At 42.1% G+C, this 20,244-nt stretch overlaps 1 protein-coding gene across 1 annotated transcript in view; it reads right to left on the bottom strand.

Annotated features, from left to right (window-relative positions):
- The window catches only part of FRYL (FRY like transcription coactivator), a 383,738-nt gene that overhangs the window by 352,716 nt on the left and 10,778 nt on the right, over positions 1-20,244 (bottom strand). The window contains exon 2 of the mRNA XM_030563429.1: positions 7,799-8,010. The gene's annotated coding sequence lies outside the window, so the exon portion shown is untranslated. The remainder of the gene's footprint in view (positions 1-7,798; positions 8,011-20,244) is intronic.

Genomic DNA, 20,244 nt, shown 5'->3' on the forward strand with positions numbered 1-20,244 from the left:
TAGCCCTTGATATAGCCCTGGGATACAGTGAAAAGAATGGATACTTATCTTACTGTAATTGTGGTTCTTACAGTGTCCACATGGATTCCACGAGAGGCGCATGTGCCACACATAAAATCAAATTATTCTGGCCAGCAGTGTTTGTTGGGGCCATGTCTGTGCCTCTGATGTCCTTATGCCCTCCACCAGGGAGCATTAAAGGCAGAGTGGGCCAAACAAGTCAGATAGATCCTTTGCAAATACAGAATCCCAGAGAATTAGGACTAGTAGCAGGAAAGAAGAACAGGTAGTGGAACCTACGTGGAAAACACATCTCAAATAACCACAGTTACTGTAAGGTAAATTCTTTCTTTCAGTGATTGTCCATAACGATTCCATGGATTTCCTTCACCTAAATAGGAGACTGAGACCTCCACCTATTTTCAGGATCAGAAAGCACCTGGAATAAAAACTTTTACCTCCAATTGCCTTGGCATCACTTGTATAGCGTTACCCTCTAGGAGTGAGTACACCTCTGATTTTAGTAGGTTCTCGAGAGGGGTCCCTAAGAGGGATGGAGGGCAAGTTGGAAAGAGGGAAGGATTCAAATTGCAAAGAATAACCCCTTTGAACTATTTCCAGAATCCATTTGTCTGGGGTGATGATACTTCAGGCACTGAACAAGTGGCAAAGTGTTTCCAAAAAAAGGAGGGATCAAAGTTGGTACAAAGTACTTGAACCACACATCAAAACTTGAGGTCTAAAGCAAAAGACAAAGAAGATGTTTGTTTGCCTTTTATTATGGGTTTAAAGTTCTTCATCCGTTGCTGCTGGTACTGGCATCACTGTGAGAAATATGAAGAAGAGGACAAGTACTGCTACCTATACTATCTAAAACCAGACACCAAGGCCTTCTTGAGAGTTGGTAGACCCCCTAGGGATCTGTCTGTTCACTTGGTGGTCACATTTTCCCACCCTAGGACCTCTTAATTTCCTCACACTAAGTAAGTAATCACCCTGAAAGGCACCACACCTGCGTCCTAGTTTCTGGTAGAAGACCAGATGATCTGAGCCATGTGTGCGGTCTCAAGGTTATGGCTGATGGTACTGCATCAGAGAAGTCAAAATGATAATCTGAGGCCTGGTCTACACTACGCGTTTAAACTGATTTTAGCAGCGTTAAACCGATTTAACGCTGCACCGTCCACACAACGAGGCCCTTTATATCGATATAAAGGGTTCTTTAAACTGGTTTCTGTACTTCTCCCCAACGAGAGGAGTAGCGCTGAAATCGGTATTACCATATCAAATTAGGGTTAGTGTGGCCGCAAATCAACGGTATTGGCCTCCAGGCAGTACCCCACAGTGCACCATTGTGACTGCTCTGGACAGCGATCTCAACTCGGATGCAGTGGCCAGGTAGACAGGAAAAGCCCCGGGAACTTTTGAATTTCATTTCCTGTTTGCCCAGCGTGGAGCTCTGATCAGCACGGGTGGCGATGCAGTCCCAAATCCAAAAAGAGCTCCAGCCTGGACCGTGCGGGAGATACTGGATCTGATCGCTGTATGGGGAGACAAATCTGTCCTATCACAGCTCCGTTACAGAAGACGAAATGCCAAAGCATTTGAAAAAAATCTCCAGGCTATGATACAGAGTCCACAGCACAGTGCTGTGTGACAAGCATAACAGAAAGCCAAAGAATCAGATGGACGCTCATGGAGGGAGGGAGGGAGGGACGGGGTACCGAGGACTCCAGCTATCCCACAGTCCCCAGCAGTCTCCGAAAAGTATTTGCATTCTTGGCTGATCTCCCAATGCCTGTAGGGTCAAACACATTGTCCGGGGTGGTTCAGGGTATAGCTCATTAATTTACCCCCTTCCCCCCCATGAAAGAAAAAGGAAAAAAATCGTTTCTTGACTTTTTTATATGTCACCCTATGTCTACTGCATGCTGCTGGTAGACGCGATGCTGCGGCAATGAACAGCAGTATCCTCTCCCCTCCCCTCCCCGGTGGCAGATGGTACAGTGCAGTAGGACTAGTAGCTGTCCTCGTCATTATCCCATGAGTGTTCCTAGCTGGCCTCAGATGAGGTCGGCCAGGGGTGCCCGGGTAAAAATAGGAATGACTCCCGGTCATTCCCAGTAGATGATACAGAACGGCTGGTAACCGTCTTCATCATAGCAACTGGGGACTGAGCTCCATTAGCCCCCTCCCTTTCATGCGTAAAGAAAAGATTCTGTACTGCCTTGACTATCACAGCAGCTGGAGGCTGCCTCCCCCTCATTTTATCTCACTAACAAGTCAGTGTTTCTTATTCCTGCCTTCTTTATTACTTCATCACACAAATAAGGGGACACTGCAATGGCAGCCCAGGAGGGTTGGGGGAGCAGGGAAGCAACGGATGGGGTTGTTGCAGGGGCACCCCCTAGAATGGCATGTTGCTCATCATCATTTCTGCAGGATCTGACACGGACCGGCTGTGCTCTCTGGTACACTGGTTCTCTAATACACTTGCACCATATTCTAGGCAGGACTGACTATTTTTAGATACCATAAAGGAGGGATTGACTCGAGGAGTCATTCCCATTTTTGTCTTTGCGCCCCCGGCTGACCTCAGCCAGGGGCACCCATGACAGCAGCAGACGGTACAGAACGAATGATAACCATCATCTCATCGCCAATTTACAATGGCATGGCGGACGGTACACAACAACTGATAACCATCTCTGCTATCTTGCAAAGGCAAATGAATGCTGCTGTGTAGCGCTGCAGTACCGCATCTGTTAGCAACATCCAGTAGACATACGGTGACAGAAAAAAAAAAGGTGGATGGGCTCCATGGTTGCTGTGCTACGGTGTCTGCCAGGGCAATCCAGGGAAAAAGGGCGCGAAATGATTGTCTACAGTTGCTTTCACAGAGGAAGGAATGAGTTACAACATTTACCCAGAATCACCCGCGACACTGTTTTTGCACCATCATGCATTGGGATCTCAACCCAGAATTCCAATGGGCAGGGGAGACTGCAGGAACTATGGGATAGCTACCCACTGTGCAACGCTCCAGAAATCGACACTAGCCTCGGACCAAGGACGCACACCACCGAATTAATGTGCTTAGTGTGGCCGCGTGCACTCGACTTTATACAATCTGTTTTACAAAACCGGTTTATGTAAAATCTGAATAATCCTGTAGTGTAGACATACCCTCAAACTATGCTTGGCCACTAAACAGTCCCTCTGCTATCAGAACCCTGGTTAACTTCCTTCGGTCATCAGTGAAGGCCACAGCGAACAGCCATTTTCTCCCATAGATAGTACTAATACCTGGACATTACAGATTGTTAGAGTTACTGATGCTTAGCGATACAGAAGAGAAACCTCCTGCTGCCCAAAGTATGCACCTTATGCCTTCCTTGTCACAGGCAGTGAACTTGGCCTCTTTTTTAACTCAATACTGCTATAACCACTACCAGTAAACTGGGAGCATGAGAAGTTCTGAAGGATTTTAATTCTTCCAGAGGCAGCCAGTACAGTTTGTCTTGACAATTTCTTTTGACACAGACCGTCTGGATGCAGGAGTAGCACAAGCTGTCTTTGCACATTGTAACAGCACTTCCAAAGGAGGAAAGGTCATAATGTTTGTAGAAGAACCCACAATATCATATGAGGTGAGAGATTTCTTCCACTGGAACAGAAGGCATTTTTGAAGTCTGTGTCATTCTGTCCTCAAGCTCATAGAACTTAAACTGATGAGGAAAATGCAGAGGCAACTCTCACACTGTTGTAGGAGAGCAGAGGTGGAATAAACCTTTCAGCTGTATAAATCTAGTTTCTAATTCCTTATCCATGAAACAGGCTTTAGGACAGGATTGATGAGACTCAGTAGTTATAGCGGCAGAAAGTTCTATGGCACCTTATAGACTAACAAATGTATTAGAGCATGAGCTTTCGTGGGTGAATCCAATGAAGTGGGTATTCACCCATGAAAGCTCAGACTAACAAACGTATTGGAGCATATGAAGTGCCACAGAACTCTTTGCCGCTTTTACAGATCCAGACTAACACAACTACCCCTCTGATAATCAGTAGTTATGACCACCAAGGAATCAGGCACAGGATGGATTTAAAAAAAAAAAAAAGTGTCAAAATCTTGTTGAGCCACACAATTTCACCTATGCACTCACTTGGCCATAGGACGTATAGAGGCTGAGGTCTGCCAAAGAGTTTTTGCTAGCTCCAGTAAGGCTTCATTGACAGAACTGGCAACTCTTCAAGGAAGGTGTGGGGATTCTTTTGCACAAGCTTTGCCTGAATTACTAGAGAAGTAGCTACTCTCCTCTGGAGGAGGTCAACATCTGGTGAAGATGAAGAAATATGGAGAATATCTAAGGGTTCTTCTATTAATTCTCCTCTCCTCCATGAGGTCCAGCACAGCAGGTGGAAGGATGATAGCAGGATCCTGAGCAGAGGTTTTCTGCATTGGATGAGACTTCCTCTAGAGAGTGACCATGATGGAGATTCAGGGTCACTCAGTGTACACCAAGACCAGTAAGATCAGAGGATACTACATAGTCTGAGCAATCTACGGCAGGAGACACCATTCTGGAGCTTCCTTATAGGAAAACCATTTCTGGCCTTTAGGTTTCCTAGTTGTAGAAGCCATGTAAGGTGGTCTAAAAGATCTCAAAGGTGAAACAAGTTCATCCCTTTCAGAGTCTGAAGAAGAAATACAAGTCTCTTCAGAATAGGGAGAAGTACTCCCCAGTGGGGATGCAGGTGGTCTAGGTACAGAAGACTTTTCAAGAAAAGAGAAGACTGGGGTGGCTGGAACCCATACAAGTTACTGGTGCCAGATTAATAGGTCAAAGAGACAATTCTGAAATGGAACTGACAGCACCAATGTCCCTGAGTGCATCAACAGTGCCCAAATGCATCAGCGAAGCAGAGAACACTGGTTTTGGTTGCAGCAAAAGGAGAGTCCATTAGAGAAAGGCAAAGAAGATCTTTTACTGACAAGGAGCCCTGTGAGAGGAGAGGCACCACAGGTGTGCATAACAATGCCAACAGTGCAGAGGTTGACTGAATCAGATGAAAGGAGGAAGAAGGACCCAGTACAGGTGAAAACACCAGTCTGAACAGCCCTGAATGAACCAGAGTTGATGGTGCTGTCTCAGATGAGACGAGCAGTACTAGAGGACTTACTAGAAGACTTCCAGGGAAAAAACCTATACTGTGTGCTCATGTCAGCACAGAATACCTGGAGTCCAATCACCAAGGCTGACAGTGAAGCGTGACATCTGTCACCACACTTGTGCTTCGAATCAAAAGCAGTTAGGGGGCGCTCCTTTTTGTTTCTAAGTCCCTTGCCTCACAGTTGGAGCTCAGCTTCAATGCAGGACACATTACCTCTTTCATGAGGTGAACTTTAAGACAAAAATCCCTGTGTTTTCTAGTCCTGGTGGGGCAGGAGATATAGGTAGGGCATTTGTCCCTGTTTGTCCCAAAACAGCTCTTCTTCCTATCTGTGATGGCAAGAGCAGCCTTGCACATAGCATACTGCTTAACTCCTGGAGGATTTTTAATATGGAAAAACTCCCAAGTAACTACTAAACTGTAACTAACTAAGCAAACTACCAACAGCTAAAAGCTAAAACATGCTGGCTAACTGAAGCAAATGCTACAGGGAGCTTCAACTCTAGATACAAGACGTGGGAAGGAACTGAGAGTGAAGGGTAGGACACGCCCCTTTCATGCCCCCATGTGAGAGCACAAGGAGAGTAGGGGCACCTGCACTGCCTAGTAGTACCACTGGCAAAAGTCTCTGACGTGAGTGGATTGGGAGCTCATACACCTGCAGTAGAATAGAAATGTGCACAATCACCCAAAGGAGAACTAATCTAAATGTCTGCTGTTGCCATTTTAAATGATTTTCATTGGTGCAGTTAGTAGCAAAACAAGTTAGATGACCTATCAAGGTCCTTTCTAGTCCAACATTTCTATGATTCTAAACAAGAGATAGCAAGTTCCAATCAACATATTCTGTACCTCTGAATTCGCTACTCTGACAATGAGTCAATAATCCAGCAAGTAGCGGGTTTGAGAGGGAAGACACAAGGGTCAAAACTTCATCATCAGACTGGGAATGAAGACCAGTGTCCAAAGCAAGTTAGGAGAGTAGAGTACACTGGGGCATTATTTACTATCTGCAATACAAGTTTGAATCGAGGTATAATGTCTTCTGAAGGTGTGCATGGAGCTCCAAGTAGCTGCCCTACAAATTTCTAGTAGAGGTACATGTCTCAGAGATGCAGCAAAGGTTGCTTGTGCTCTCATGGAATGAGCTCTCACCCCCACAAGCAAGTAGGGCAGGGGGAAAGAGAGGGATGCACAGATGTGAGCTAAGTGACAGCAAAGGATAGATAGTACAATCAGATACTCATTTCAAAGTCTGCACTGATATAGCTTGACCCCTCGATCTCACTGCTACAGAAACAAATATATGGAGGTGTCTTTGTAACAAGTTCTGTTCTTTGTAGTAAGAGGCTAGTTCTCTTTAGACATCCAGAGAATGAACTCTCCTCTCTTCATCAGAGGCATGAGGTTTAGGCAAATATATCACCAACTGCCTGCTTGATGAGACTGATGTATGGGGGGAGGGAGGGAAGCCCACATCTGATTGTGGTCTCATCGTCTTCTCCATCAGATATTTTCTAGATCTCAGTTCCTGACAGCCAAGTGCAGAACTCATGGGGGAGATGTGAGCCTAACCCAGGCAGTAGAGGGAGAATTGATGTTCATCACTCACAGAAACACAGTGAGGCAGGAAACAGTTTTTGAATCCAGAAACTGTAGGCAGAATACCAGCTTTCTTGGAGGTGGGGTAGATGGACCTATTTACATTATACTAAAAAAATACTAAAAACCAAAACTATTTACAATATGTTTACAGAAGTGACATAGAAGAGGAGCCGAGACACCAAATATTCCAACTGAGACCACACAGTAATAAGAAGCAACTGGAAAGGCATCAAGCTGCACCCTCTTTTATAACCTCAGTTTAGAGCACAAAGATGTTAGGCACATGCACAACCAACGGAAACTGCTTGCTAAGAAAATTCTAGACTCATGAGTGTGGTGCACACGCATATCCCATGTGTGGGATACACATAGGTACCAGCACTGGAAGAATTTATCCACTTTTTCTGTGGATAAATACTATAGCAGAAGCAACAGAACTGCAAAATTTCCCAATCGTGGTCCATCAACATGCCTCAACCCTGTTCTCAAAGGCCAACAGTAAAAGCCACATAGTCTATCAGTATTACAGTTAAAGGTTAATGAATTACAACATCCTAAAAGGAAGATTTAGAACTTGCTTAGATACTGATTTAGTTATATTAATGCAACCCCCCTTCTGTAGACAACTATTTTGGTTTAAGAGAGCCTTATGAGTAATGAAAAGGATGCCTTGTGACTTGTCAGTAGCAGTAAGGAATCAACTTGAGCTAAAATTGGTATAAGGCACTCTTCCAAAAACAGGTGTCTACACAAGAGGGTTGCACTGATTTAGTTAAACTGGTACTCTTGCGTACGTGAGAAAAGTAATGAGAGATGGGGCAGTCCCTTTCAATACCTCTATCTACACTAATTCCTTAATGCCAAGTAAGTAACAGCCGATATCTGAAGTATTAGTTGAAGCTCTTGTATGAAGTTACACGTACAAGAGCACAGGGACATGAGCAGGGAAAAGTATTCAGACAATCCATCTAAAAGTATCTTTTGTTCACAATGTGATAATTATTTAATATGTTCTTACCACTTTGGATGGCATTGTTGATCAACAATGTAAATTGTTAGTGCACCACACTTAAGATGGATCCATCAAGACATTTCTTTCCAGGAGTTCAACTTTTGCTTTGAGGATGTGAAAGTAGATACAAATATGCATACAGCTACGAGTCACCTGGTATACAGCTGAACAACGGTAAAGGCTCCAGGTACAGCACAAAGAAATGAAGTTTAAAATGTCTGAAAAGAAAAAGAGGAGAAGACAGGAAAATAGCTTAGTCAATTCTCATAGCAGTTTGCAATTAAAAGACATTTAATCACTGAAAGTGGCAAACAACATCCAGAAGTTTTCACAAAGAACTTTAAAACAACTTTTAAAAAATTAAAAGCCACAATAAAATATAGATCTTAGATTTCAGAAATTAGTAATCTTTATTCAGAAATGAATTAGTAAATTCTCTTTCCTACAACAGAAAATTAGACACTGATCTTTCCAGATCCCTACTGTTTAAAAGGATCAGATCTCCCAGTCAGATCCTGTTTCATACGTTATGGAAATGTGTACACACGAGGCAAATGGCACACTTTTTTTTTATATTGAGAGTTTATCTATTGAGTTTTATATAGATTTAAATTTGATGTTTTTCTGTTTCAATCACATGTATATGAGCTCTCACTATTGAGAGAAATTCCATTCAGAAGTATTTATACTGTCTCTGTGGAGCCAAATCACTTTACAAGAAAGACAAATTCACCATTTTAACGCAGCTGTGCCTCCTTAATGAGGCACCACAAAAATCATGAGCTTCCCCTACTGTGGAAATTTGCTTGTAAGTTACACTCACGTTGCAACTTGCCTACACTGCAGGGTTTGCTTTTTTTGTTCTCCTTCCATACTACCAAACGATAGCAAACACTTGAATATTTAGGAGAATTATTAATTTTACTCTGGAGGCAGATCAAGCAATTTTAACTACTTTCAACAATTCAAGTCTCAACATGCAACAGCAGTCTACATCTCCCATTCATTTAGTTCTGATAAGCAGAATTTCTTTTGCTCATTGTATGAAAGACTCCAGGCATATAAACAGAGCTATACTCAAAGAACCATTTTATCAGAGTTCTGATGCAACAAGCATTTACTGGTTTCCTCTTAGAAGTAAACAATGGGAAACCAGTTTGCCAGGGGAAAACACACTCCCAATGACACATGATCTTACTTTAAAAAAAAAAACAAACAACAACACCACACAATTGATTCTACTTCCTAATTAAAGTTTTCCAGGAGCACAAGATAAAATCTAGTTAAGATGTACAGAATTTAAAAAAATTAAAGAGCAAGCTGCATCCAAAAGAGTTTGGTTTCAAAAAGTTTGGGAGCAGGCTGAACAGAGGAAATCTAGGATTTTGCAACATTAGAAGCAAGTTATATAAACTAAGATACAATGTAATGCTTTAACAAAACAAGTCAAGTTGTTACTGGTACAGATCCTAAAAAAAAGAAAAAAAAAAAGGTTTTGACCATCTTTATAAAACATGAAGTGACACTATCTTAAATCTTACTTCTGTCCAATTTTTACCTAATATTGCACCTAAGGTTCTTCTATTTTATCTGAAAGAGCAGTTATAAGTTTCTGCATTTTTTCAGTTTATTTACTTTGTACATTTGACAGCACTTGTAACCTAGAATTAGCTTCACTGTTTTCTTTGCAGTCAGAACCAGATCCCAAAGGCATTGAAACCCACTGGAAAATTCTGCTCCAGTGGTAGAAGGAACAGATCCTTACATTTTGTCTTTATTGCAAAATTGCACTTGTTTAACTTAAACTGTTTGTTTTTTAAAAGAGTCAGTTAAACTGGTACAAAGCTCTGAGTGACACTTATCTCACCAGGGAGTACATTTTTTTCTGTTTAATATAAGTTGATATGGAACAGATTTAGGCCAAACTCCCCACCCGCACCCACTCACACTTAAAATAGAAATAAGAGGGTCCACAAAGGATTTTCAATAGTTTAAATTCACATGTTAGGTGGCTTTAAGGTGATCAGATAGCAAGCATGAAAAATCTGAATCGGGAGGTGTAGAGCGATAAGCACCTACATAAGACAAAACCCCAAATATTGGAACTATCAGTATAAACTTTAGGCATCTGGTCACCTTAGGTGGCTTGTCATGCAGGTCATCTTTTTTACATGGACAAGCCCTAAATTCCCACTATTTGTGAGTTTCTTCTGTACAGCATAAACAAAGGTCCATTCAAGATTTATCAAGACAGATGTACTCCTGGACTACACCCAGAATAAAAGTTAGTGAGAGTCAGAGAGGAGACACTCTTGGTTGGGAGCTCCAAATGTTGAACAACCTAGTGGAGGAAATAAGATTAAACCGAATACTCACTTTTTTCAGAGCATTTTACAAGACTTGTCCTATTGTGAAAGCCTTCCTGCAATAATAGATACTAATTTCATTCAAGTATTAGGAATTGTGCTTCTGGTGTTGACTGTCCCATGGACAAACTGCAGTCCATTACAGTTTCTGGGAGGGTGCAAAATGAGAGCAGGGGGAAGGGAAAGAAGTATAACACAGACTTTTAAGACTGCATCAAGAAAATGCAGGCAACAATCCAGAGCCAGTTTAGTGGTGAACACTGATTCAACGGGTTAAATAAAAGTGACTCACTAGGAATCAACATATCTTGCCTGAACGTGTGACTGACTTATACAAGTCCATGCAAGAGCAGCCTCTCTTTATAGCGTTCACTAAAGTATCTTCCCATTATAGAGCTTAATCCTGCTCTCTTTGCAGTCAACAGTGAAACTCCACTTAACTTCAGTGGAGCAGGAACAAACCCACAAAATAATTTTGCAGAAACTTCTCACACTACAAGTTGGAATGCAAGGTAGAAGGTCAAAAGGAGGTTTGGTGCCAGAATTTGTACTAAAGTAATTCAAAGATATAACACTGTATATATTTTGCAGTGCTCTTCAACTCAGTGAGGAAAAGGGAGATCCAGCGTGACAAAATCCCCAGCACCACCACCCATCATCTTCACAACTGCCAACCCCAGAAGCTTCAGTCTGTTCATTAAGTTTGGGGGACAACGTAAGATTCATAAAATGTGAACATGAAGTTAGCAAAATTCAGCCACATAAGACCACATAGACTACACTAATTTCACCTCCACTTAGGTCATTATGGAGAGAGAGTTTATCTTTTGACATTTTAACTGTTAAAAGGATGCTCAGCGAATTTTGCACATCTTTCTTAAGTGCACAACAGACAGATTTTGACTCTCACTTGCCCTGGAAACTTTGCCAAAGCCACCTGAAAACATCTGGAGCAGTTTTTAAGGGTGAGGAGGAAAACTTAAGGTTTTCACCTTTCAAGGAATCTTCTGGTTTTTTGGGGGGGATAGGGGAGCGGGGTTTAAGTGTTGAGTGATATAGTTTGATCTAGAAACTTATTTTAGTCATCTTTTTAGTGCAGAAATAGAATTTAGAGGTCCCCTCTCTAGACACTACAAGTCCATAGTAAGATAGTCCCTGGACTAAAGAGCTTACAATCTAAAACAGACAAGACAGAAAAAGGAAGTATTGTTGTTACAATTTTTCAGATGAGGAATTGGGGCAAAGAGCTTAAAATAACCTGTGCAAGGAAGAGGTGGGAATTGAAACTACAGCAGAGGTACTATTTGTTATTTTTCCATGCAACACCTAGCATGATAGGGCCTTTATTCTCGTCCAGGGTTCTTAGATGCTACAAATTGTACTTGTCTATTCACAGAAATAACTCTCTTTTAAGCACCAGACCAGTGCCGTAGCCACAAGACTTTCCTTCCTCAATAAGAAACAGTGCTATTGAGTGTTTTAGGAAGGCTAGATTCTTAAGCCTGAAGTCACTGAAACATAGAGGCCTGGAGGGTTATCAAACCAATAGGGGAACATCTGGGAACTAATAAGCAGAACCAGCCAGGGTCACACAAAGGTAGCAAAGGGCAATACTGAACCTAGAGCTCTTTGGGAATAATGGGTAAGGTTTACTTTTGCTAGGATTCTATTTATTAAGAAACCAGAAAGCAAGGCCCCAAACCTGCAAGTGGATCTGGACAAGACTAAAGCCTAAGTCTACATTGGAGCTGGAAAGTGAAATTTTCAGCTCAATGAGACTTACCCGCTCTAGCTCTGATTGAGCTTGCCTGCTGAAAGTAGAAGGGCAGCCGAGGTGTCACAGCCTTACGGTTCCAAGTATAATCCTGTCCGAGATCCTAGGTATGTACTCAGAGGCCTATCCCGTACACCACTCATGCCTCCATAGCTACACTATTTTTAGCATGCTAGCTCAATCACAGCTAAGTCTTTCTGTGGACTGTCTCAGGGAATTAAGCCTTGAGTGTTCAACTGCCACTATACAGTTAAGAGTTTCATTCTTCCCAACAGAAGGGCTGTAGGTAAATCATGGACTGAAAAGAATGACTCAACATCCCCACCTCCACAATCAAAAGGATGGTGACGCAAGGTCAGAGTTAAGACTGTTCAGGTGATCCTTCTTCCCAAAATGTGAAGACTGGTTTGTTTGTTATACTTGAGATGCAAACATGACTCAAAAGGAAAAAAATTAACACATTAAGTCCATCTGAACTTTCATCATCTGGAAATAATGATTTTCTTAATATTTCCTGTGGAAAAAAAAGTGTTACTATACATTAAGGACACCAAAACAGAGCATCGCTGATCCTCTCCCCCCCCTGCAAGCAGCATTATCTACTACTCTTTGGGGAATTCTGCACCAAAAAAAAAAAAAAAATTAAAATTCTGCACACTAAATTTTAAAATTCTGCAAAATTCTGCATTTTTTTTGTCAAAACAACACAATACAATCACTCGAGAGACCCTGTGGGACCTGGGGCAAATTGCCCCACTTGCCACCCCTCCCCCAGGCGATGCTGACTCATACATTCGTTTATAAGCCGATCCCTCAAGATGGTTAGGTAAAAATAGCAAAAACTGTATGACGCTTTCATAAGCTGACTGTATATTTCAGGGGTTGGCAAACTTTGGCTCCTGGCCCATTAGGGTAAGCCTCTAGCGAGCCAGGATGTTCTGTTTACCTGGAGCATTCACAGGCATGGAGCCCTTCAGCTCCCAGTGGCATGCGGTTTGCGTGCTACTTCCTGCAGCTCCCATTGATTGGGAACGGCAAACCGCGGCTACAGGGAGATGAGGGGCTCCATGCCTGCAGATATTCCAGGTAAACAAAATGACAATGTATTAGATATTCAATTCAATGATTCCATAGAGTTTAAAATCATCAAATTTTGGTGTAGACCCATTTATAAGCTGACCCATGCTCTTTGATGCATCACTTTTTTACCAAAAATATTAAGCTTATGAACAAGTATATATATAGTATATTCAGGATTTTAAACCAATATCGCATCATCCAGGAACTTGAGAAGTGGAAAATGAATTTTTAAAAGTTACATTTGACAACTTCCTACTTTTAAGAGACTGACTTAAGTACACAATGTTTGCATAAAAGGATATATTATGTCTCTGAAACAATCCTGGAGTTACTGAAAGTATTCTCACTGAAGTTAGTAGGATAAGACATTTCAACATCTTTAATAGTTTTCTGAATAAGAATGCCGGTGTTCAAAACATAAAGATACTGGTATAAAGCAAAAAAGGACGAGCACTTCTTTTCCGTGCATCATCCTTTTGAAGATTCTAGATTGTGTAACTGATAAGTCAAAAGACAACAAAATACATTTCCATTTAATGTCCAAAAATGACTAGGTCATCTGTCATCTAGAATGTTAGCCTTGAATAAAGAGGAAAAGATATTTAATGGAAAATGTTATCAATTTTTTTCAGCTAGTAACACCACCAGTAGGAACCAACAGAAATCTATATATAGTCATTTCCCTAGATGTCAAAAATACTAATCTAATACCAAAACACTGCGAGATGCAACCAAAACCACACGCCTAGTCCTGCTCCCAGTGAAGTCAATAGGAGTTTTTTTGTTTTTAAATCCAGTTTCAAACCCTATACATAAAAACATAACTGTTGACAAGAAGATATACTTTGCCATTCTAGCTTAGAGTACATCAATAGACAAACTTCCTCCAAGCGCAGTAGTTCCAGAGAGGAAGAGGAAGAACTTTAACAGAAAAAAGTGCTCATTTCAAAGCAAGTGATAATTATGCATGATGATCTGAAGTCAAAATGCATTCCTCACTCTCCATCAACAAAGGAAAAGCCTACATGGGTAGTGACTGTCAGCTTGTTTTCTGTGAGGAGCAGTTGTAAGTATGGATTCAAGGAAAGATCCTGCATCGCTGGATTGTTTAGACTCTTACAGGGAAGTGTAGCAGATGCAAAGTGGAGATCACCAGACAGGGCCGGCTCCAGGCACCAGCTAAAGAAGCAGGAGCTTGGGGCAGCCAATACCAAGGGGCGGCATTCCAGCCGCTACCAGGGCAGCAAGTTTGGGTCTTTGGCGGCAATTCGGCGGAGGGTCCATCGGTCCCTCTCAGAGCGAAGGACTCGCCACAAAATTGCCACCAAAGAGTGGAGCAGCGTAATCGTGCTGCCATTTTGGGGGTTTTTTTTTAAACCTGCTTTAAACCTTGCGTTTCCTTTTCTTAGCTAACAAAACCTTTGATTATAGAGTTAGCTACCAGTGTTGTCTTTGGTGTAAGATCTAGAGAACCAATTGATCTGAGGTAAGTGACTAGTCTCTTGGGACTGGAAGCAACTTAAATGTTATGTGATTTTTGGGTAAGTAACCATTTTATCACAAAGTCCAGTTTGTCTGGGTGACAAGATAGACTGGAGAGTCTCAGGGGACTGCCTGCGGTCCAGGAGTTCACTTTTGTCACTGGCTTGGTGAAATCTAAGTTTAGGGTGCCTGCCCTCTTTACTGACAATCTGTCCTGAGGAAGGCACTCATAAACCTGAGCCACTCCAGACAACGTGACAATAACCCAGAAAGAAAACAGAGTCAGTGTAAGCAGAAAGCACCACATTTACCTGCTTCCTTATAAACCAGAGCAACCATGTCCTCCAGCAACTGGTCCTTTTGCACTATCTGCTTGAGCACACACACAAGAAACTTCATAAAACAGAAACATGCGAGAGACCAACCAATGTAATGGAAGCAGCACTTCAAAGAGAAGAGGACAAGTTTCTTCTTCCCTAAGTAAAATAAATCTTAAAGCAAAACTATCAAATTACACTGCAACAACACAGTCATCTTGTAATACTGTGTTTTTGCTGATGATTGTACAACAAGCATGCTTTTCTCCTGTCCAAGCTGCTACAAAGACAAAGCCCTTTTTCCTTCAGTTATAAAAACTGCAAGATATTCCAGTAGCAAGTTATAGGCAAGATTAGAAAAACATTATGTTTCTGCAATTTTATTCTATGCATTGCATAACTAAGGCAAGTCAACCACTGTTCTGTGCAGTACAACATTAGCAGATGCTATCCAAGCTGCTATAAATCTGAAGCAGGAACATAAAATTATCAAAATGTTTTGTGACTGTTCTTCTGACAAGTGAGCCTGAAGAACAGCTTTCAAATGAACAAGTGAGTTTGTATAATGCCACTTCAATCGTTCAGTGTGAAACAGCCAAAATTAAAGCCTCAGAATATTATCCAAAGCCTGAGTGATTGTAGTTTAGAGGTCAGTTACTTTTGTACCCCCAACTGGTGCAGGAATTTGTCCTTTGGTTGATAAAGAGGAATATACTTCAGCAAGCAATGAGTATCATCCCTCAGAAGACAATCAAAGAAGGTGCCTTTCAACTGCAGAGTGCATAGTATTTAACAGTTCAAAAACTATCACACGACTGCACATAAGCCTTGCTGCACAGCTAAACCATGAGTTTGGTTCTAGCAAATTTAATTAACATACCACATCTTCGTGGATTCTGCACTAATTATGATGAATTGAGGTGGTTCAATCACTAGCACAGCAAAAACTGAAGGCTACAATGCTGAAATGTAAGGATATGTCAGCAGCTTTAGGACAGCAGCATGCCTTCAGCCATGAATCAGCAGCAGTATGCTGCTCAGCAAATGAAATGGACTCTCCCCCAATGTAATCAGCCTGGGTGATTTTCACACCCTATACAGGTCTGTCGCATCTTACGCACATTTAACATGTGCGATTTCAGCTTTACGCGGTCGGCAAAAACAAAAAAAAGAGAAACAATTTAAGTACTGTTTCTGTAGTGCTGGCGATTCCGCCCGCCATTCGACTCAATGTAATTTTGACTATACATGGTTTTCTCTTTACGTGCTAACCACGGAATGGAACCCCCGCGTGAGATGAGACAGACCTGTACTGTTTTACTGGATGTATTGGGAAATTCTGGGGACATACAAGACTACTAGACCCTGTTGTTGCTTCTGTGTATGCAGCTTGTAGTGCAGATCAAATGCTTGCTAATAAGCAATTCAACTGTGCTCTATGGCTTCATTCTAGCATCTGAGGCCCTGAGTGCTCTGAAGCGTTATTCATTTGTTAAATGGTGTGATCAGGAAGGAGGTATCATGTAGTTCCATCGTTTGCCTGGCAAAGGTTGGCTGACACTCTAAAGATGTTTGAATCTGAAAACAATGAGTCCTTACAACATGTCATTAAAGTGCTTGATAATGCTGTAACCCAGTATACGCTATTACTACTGGAGAAAATTCAGACTTGGAAGTATGCCCAGTCTCCAATATTCAATGCTCAGTCTCCAATATTCTGTGATCACTTTCTCCAGGTTATGCAGATACTTCTTCCAGATGTTAAAGCAGAGCAAGAGGGTCACTGGAAACTTTACCAATTCATAGTGCACCATGCTTCCATACTACTCTACTGTAAAGAGGCTCATCTATGCCAGACAAATACCACTCTCCGTTCCTGACGTTAATATCACCCTGAAGAAGTACATAGTGCCCTTAATAGAATCATAGGGTTGGAAGGGACCTCAGGAGGTCATTTAGTCTAGTCTAACCTCCTGCTCAAAGCAGGGCCAATCTCCAACTAAATCATCCCAGCCAGGACTATCTAAAGCTTGACCTTAAAAACCTCTAAGGAAGGAGATTCCACTACCTCCCTAGGTAACCCATTCTAGTGCTTCACCACCTTCCTAGTGAAAAAGTTTTTCCTAATATCCAACCTAAACCTCCCCCACTGCAACTTGAGACTATTAATCCTTGTTCTATCATCTGGCACCACTGAGAACAGTCTAGATTCATTCTCTTTGGAACTCCCTTTCAGGTAGTTGAAAGCAGCTATCAATCCCCCCTCAATCTTCTCTTCTGCAGACTAAATAATCCCATTTCCCTCAGCCTCGCTTCACAGTCATGTGCTCCAGCCCCCTAATCACTTTTGTTGCCCTTCACTAGACTCTTTCCAATTTTTCCACATCCCTCTTGTAGTGTGGGGACCAAAACTGGACACAGCACTCTAGATGAGGCCTCATCACTGCTGAACAGAGGGGAATGATCACGTCCCTCGATCTGCTGTAAATATTCCTACCAATACAGCCCAATATGCCGTTGCCAAGAAGGCCAATAAGGGCACACTGCTGACTCATATCCAGCTTCTCGTCCACCGTAACCCCTAGGTCTTTTTCTGCAGAACTGCTGCCTAGCCATTCGATCCCTAGCCTGTAGCAGTGAATGGGATTCTTCCTTCTTAAATGCAGGACTCTGCACTTGTCCTTGTTGAACCTCATCAGATTCTTTTGGCCCAATCCTCTAATTTGTCTAGGTCCCTCTGTATCCTATCTCTAACCTCTAGCGTATCTACCACTCCTCCCAGTTTAGTGCCTTCTGCAAACTTGCTGAGAGTGCAGTCCACACCATCCTCCAGATCATTAATGAAGATACTGAACAAAACCAGCCCCAGGACACTCCAGTTGATACCGGCTGCCAACTAGACATGGAGCCATTGATCACTACCTGTTGAGCCCGATGATCTAGCCAGCTTTCTATCCACCTTACAGTCCATTCATCCAGCCCATACGTCTTTAATATGTGAGCAAGAATACTGTGGGAGACCGTATCAAAAGATTTGCTCAAGTCAAGGAATAACATGTCCACTGCTTTCCCCTCATCCACAGAGCCAGTTGTTATCTCATCATAGAAGGCAGTTAGGTTAGTCAGGCATGACTGGCCCTTGGTTAATCTATACTGACTGTTCCTGATCACTTTTCTCTCCTCAAAGGGCTTCAAAATTGATTTCTTGAGGACCTGCTCCCCATGATTTTTCCAGGGACTGAGGTGAGGCTGACTGGCTTGTAGTTCCCCAAATACTCCTCCTTCCCTTTTTTAAAAAGATGGGCACTACATTAGCCTTTTTCCAGTAATTCGGGGACCTCACCCAATCGCCAAGAGTTTTCAAAGACAATGTCCAATGGCTCTGCAATCACATTCGCCAACTCCTTTAGCGTCCTCTAATGCAGTGCATCCAGCCCCATGGGCTTGTTCTCATCCAGCTTTTCTACATAGTCCTGAATCACTTCTTTCTCCACAGAGAGCTGGTCACCTCCTCCCCATACTGTGCTGCCCAGTGCAGCAGTCTGGGAGCTGACCTCATTCATGAAGATGCTTTTTTTGCCTCTGTCGAGTCCATTAGCTTTTTCCACATCCTCTGTCACTAAGTTGCCTCCCTCATTCAATAAGGGGTCCACACTTTCCCTGACCTTCTTCTTGTTGCTAACATACCTGTCGAAACCCTTCTTGTTACTCTTAACATCCCTTGCTAGCTGCAACTCCAAGTGTGATTTGGCCTTCCTGATTTCACCCCTGAATGCCTGACCAATATTTTTATACTCCTCCCTAGTCACTTTTCCAATCTTCCACTTCTTGTAAGCTTCTTTTTTGTGTTTAAGATCAGCAAAGATTTCACCATTAAGCCAAGTACGTCACCTGCCATATTTACTATACATATTTCTACACATCAGGATGGTTTGTTCCTGCAACCTCAATAAAGGTTCTGTACAATACAGCCAGCTCTTTGAATCTAGAGAATTTGCTGTGTATCAGACTCCTGGTCCTTTCAATGAAATTAGAATGACAAGGAAACAGAGAAAACTGCCAAAGAGACTCAAAGAGCAGAAGTGGGAATATGGGACTGACAAGAAAGAAGTCAGTACTGATCAGATGGACTCTCGCAAGTCAGATCCTGAGTGAATATGCAAAAGCTATGAGAGAAAGAAGTGGCCTAACTAGAAATAGCAAAGGCAAAGCATGTACACAATACCTTACCTCTATACTCAAGAGGGATGAAGAGTATATTACAGCTCTTACCAACCATGTCATCAATATGACAAATCCATCTGACCTTGAATCACATCTAGAGGTACTTGACACACCTACAGGACAGCACATAACATCAGATGTACAAGAGTCTCTACTAAAAATAGCAGATGCTGGTGAGGAACAAATGGAGAGATTTGCAAGAGGTGAACTTGATTCTGATGGGACATCTAGCTTCTTCTGCCTAGTTAAGAAATCTAGCATCAAACAGCTTGCTGACAAAGCCAAGATGACCAAATTTAAATCTGACAAGGGAGGGACAAATCACAGTAGCTATCACTCCTGAGATCATTTTCCACAAAGACCTGTCCTGAGCAAGATGCAGAGATGTTGTTTCAATAGCAACCGTTCTTAGTCACCCAACAGAGCCTCTGCCTATGTCCCTTCTCAAGGCTGATAGAACAATGAGAAGAATGGACAAAGACGAATTAGGGCACTGACTGGAAGCTCAAGCTGAAAAAACTCAGCAGCTAAGAGCATGCAATGAAGAAACTAGAATGTACACCATAGATGCCATGCAAATGATGGCTGGGGACAAATTCCACACATCTAATAAACTGGTTGCAGAGTACTTGAAGAAGGTCCTAAAAGGATTTGACAAAGCTAATTCTGTAATCAAAGTGTTTAACAGATATGACAACAATAACTGAAACTGCAGAAAGACTGTGTCGGACCGGATTGAATGTTGGATGAAAAAAGTACCAGGTGATTGGTAGATGCCCTGTTACTCCATGGGGAAAAAATTTCTAAACATTGCATCCAACTAGAAGTTACTAGTAAAATTCCTACATGAATGTATGGTTCAAAATGCACCCAACAATATAGGAGCACACCCAACAGAGAGTTGCTCCACACTATGCTTTTAAACCGATTTTAACAGCGTTAAATCGATTTAATGCTGTACCCGTCCACACTACAATGCACTTTAAATCGATTTAAAGGCCTCTTTAAATCGATTTCTGTACTCCTCCCCAATGAGAGGAGTAACGCTAAAATCGATATTAACATATCGATTTAGGGTTAGTGTGGCCGCAAATCGAAGTTATTGGCCGGATAGTTATAGTGCTAGCTACCCACAGTGTAACGCTCCGGAAATCGATGCTAGCCTTGGACCATGGACGCACACCGCTGAATTAATGTGCCTAGTGTGGA

The sequence above is a fragment of the Gopherus evgoodei genome, chromosome 5 (assembly GCF_007399415.2).
Source record: "Gopherus evgoodei ecotype Sinaloan lineage chromosome 5, rGopEvg1_v1.p, whole genome shotgun sequence".
NCBI lineage: Eukaryota > Metazoa > Chordata > Testudines > Testudinidae > Gopherus > Gopherus evgoodei.